Raw genomic sequence first — 3,738 nt, 5'->3', positions numbered from 1 at the left:
TAGTACGTACGTAATATATATATATTATATATTATATATATATATATATATATATATATATATATATATATACATATACATGGGCTCACACATGTACACAGCTGCATACTCGTAAGCGAGAAACACGAGATCGGTTCTCATCCTCGAAGTGAATCGTATCTGGTGCTGTCAAACCATTGTCGATACGATTATGCACTTCCCTTTTCTGAAACGCCAAATCTAACAAATGACTGAATTCTTTTTCGCTCTTTTATCGACGTCTTTATGCAACAGGTAACAAAAACGTCGAGATCGATGTTCACTCCTGTTCACAATAATAATATTCCATTTACAATGAATAATAACAAACATATATGACATTTAAATTAGCGATAATTAATCGAGACAAATCATCTCAGAGAAAAACTGTGTGTTAGAGATTAAAATTCTTTTTATATAATTGATTTTTATGATTTATTTTTATCAATTTTTTAATTATATAATTCATTATCTTTAATATTTTAATCTAACAATCGATCAAATACAATTTTTGTAAAGTGAGATTAAAAAACAGATTAATTTCGTAACTTTCGTAAACTTTTTTATAATTATTACGCAGAATCGTTTATAACGAACACTTATTTTTAAACTTCAACATCCTCATATTATTTTTGTAAATTTTAAGCAAAACGAGACTGTTCCGAAATTTGGCATTGATTTTTATTTTTCATATAGAAATTCGTAGAATTTAAAAACGGAAATCGTATTTTTAAATATCGATTGGTGTAATTGATATATCTCTATGTCTATCCGCAATTGAATTACAACCCTCTGCGTTGTAACTTTAAGACTGTGTTTTATCTAGGCGGAAAATTGAATATAGGGATGCAGGATTAAAACGAGGAGGTGCCAGTAAAAACGCTATAATACGAGTTTGCGGATCGTGTGAAAATGTACAATAGATGCAATGTGATTATTAGATGGATCATACGAGGTTTCGCGAGGAAAAGAGTAAGTGAGAGGAAATGAGATGGAAAGTAAAAAGTTTTTTGGGCGTGTGAGAAAATATTTGAGTGAGAGACCGCGAAAGAGATAGATCGCGAGTGTGTATATCTGTGTAAATATACTGATACATTATAAAATGATTATATAACCATAACGGATGGTAAAGCGAATACAAAAAATACTTGTTTTTATATCAGATCTGTATTATAGCGAAATATTATTCTGTATTTTGTAATCAGAACGGAAGTTTAGGGATGACGTGCGAGTGTCTGTACATGCGTGTAATCGAGCCTCTGGGTTTTAAGTATGATTCTTTGCCGATTCATCATGGACCGGAGGAATCGTATGATCAACGTTATTTAGGAAATTTCGAGGTTTCTTGCGTATAGGTGCAAAAAAATTCCGTTTGACCCCATTCACAGCCGCTCATAATATTATTGAACGATTTAATATGTTTCAATGCGAGCAACAATCCGTGACACTCAACGGATGAGATTTACTGCCAATGAACGTAGCCAGGTGCGATTCGATTAATTTTAATACATTAATTATAGTATCGCTAGAAATGTTTTCTGCCAATGTAAATGTTAATTACGGTCTTCTAAATGTACGATAATAGCATGAATATTTTAGACAATCGTCAGATAAAGAAGACTTTTTTATACGTCCTTTATTAAATTTCATTTTATGCCGAAAAAAAAAGATTTTTTCTGTACATTAACAAAAAATACGAAATGTCGTTCGAAAAGTCATCGAGAATCTCTGGGTAATCATTTCGTTCCAAGCCACTGCCATTTGACGAGCAATCTTGAGGTAGTTAGAACTTGCTTTCGGAACGAGCTGACATCCCGATCGAACGTTATTGGTGCGCGATCTACCTTTGCTTCCATTTCACTGCCACTAGCATTTCGAACGACTGAATTGTTATGATCAAAAATCGCATGTACAAATTCGTACGCGACGTAACGAATATCCAAAGACGACAAAATAGTTAGCAATGCCTTGTTACGTTCCGAAAGCCTAAAGAGCGATGGAATGGGGTCAGGGTGTAGTTACTAGTTGACAATGAAGTTGCATGCGCGTACGAAAGGATTAATAAGAAATAAGGATAAATTCTCCTTCATCATTTGTCCCAGACCTCTAACTACATATGCTTAAGCTTATTCATTTCCGCGGCATCCGGATTAAGATGCGACTTTAATTCCCCTGTAATAACGAACTTCCTGTACGGTTCGTTGCAATAATGCAATGTGTCACTATTATGTATCACGTTGATAACGATAACGAAAGCGTAATCTTCAAGACTATACGCGATTGGCGTACTGTATACCGATCTTAATCCAGAACCGCATTACTGTGACGCGATGCACATACAACACTACTCTATCACTTGTACATAATGTTAGAGAAGAAAAGAACAAAAAGAAAATCGAAGATTATATTTTTTCTATCGATCCAAAAACGTGGTGACCTATCAACATCGTGCATCTGGGATTATTTAAGCATATAATTTCGTGCCCTTTGTACCGAATCACTTCGCAAACGACGAATTGTTTTCTCCAGGAATCGTACGTTTTTATTTTGAGTGTTACTTGGATATCACCGAACATCAAGTGACCCTTACGTTCGTGCCGTATCTCTACTTTTAGTCGATGATGCGCTTTTAAGATGTATCTCTTTATTGTAAATTAAAACCGAGCATGATACTGACCAATCGCTGAACGTAGCTTCAGACCACCACTCTCTCTTTTTCCCAAAATGTCTAGAATGCGGCGAGTGTTTTAAGAATATTATAAATAAATGAATTATGATTGTGAATATCTCTTGTGTTATGTTAATGTGATTAAAAAAGACAAAACATTGTAAAGAATTAAATAAAGCATACATTTTACATTTATTCGTTTGTAATCTTTGGAACGATGAGGATAGTGAAGATTACGAATCGTTGTTTTGTACATATAATTTTATTTGTTATATAAACTATTGTAAAAGAGTTACAATTGTACATTAAAAAGTCATAATGGGTAAATGATGATACCTACTGTGTGATACATGAATATCGCGATCTTTAGCTTGAAGTTATGGGAACTTACATCATACATTCCAGTGCAATAGAAAAATTCTTTGAGATAAACTATAATACTCAATTGAAATTTAAGATATGCAATCGTATGTTTTTATTTAATATTGTATTATTAACGAATATTTCAAGCCGTCAAATATACAGAATTGAGAAAATACTGTACAATACAAAATGCTTATTATATGTCACCTCAAATATATTAGAAAATCCGTGACACAAATTGTCCATTGATTAATTTTCCTCGATAAAGATTCTTACAAAGACAATCGAATTATACAAATGTTTCGGCGATAAATAGATCGCAATTATACAGATTAAATGTGACGCGCGGTTTTTGCCACAAGCAACGTAGAGAAATGGCTAAAGTGTATTATAATGCCGCAAGCTTTACCATTCTGTTGAAATATCGAGAAATAATTTGTAAATAACTTTATCGACCTTTGAACATTCGTATGCATTTACCACTCTCTCATACTTTCGCTGATGTATGCTTGTACTTTTTCAGCGATACTAATCGAAAACTAATCCTATTCAGAAAGTTATCATTCGGCCAGATATATAATAGCAAAGTTTTCACGATTGCTTCCGATGTTATAAGTGGACGTAAAAAAAGTGGCCCTGAGTGGCAAGTTATAAATGCAGCACCTCGTCTCGCAATTTCGCTATTAAAT

This window comes from Atta cephalotes (genome assembly GCF_000143395.1).
Source record: "Atta cephalotes unplaced genomic scaffold scaffold00039, whole genome shotgun sequence".
Classification (NCBI taxonomy): domain Eukaryota; kingdom Metazoa; phylum Arthropoda; class Insecta; order Hymenoptera; family Formicidae; genus Atta; species Atta cephalotes.
Note: the sequence above shows the minus strand (reverse complement) of the source record.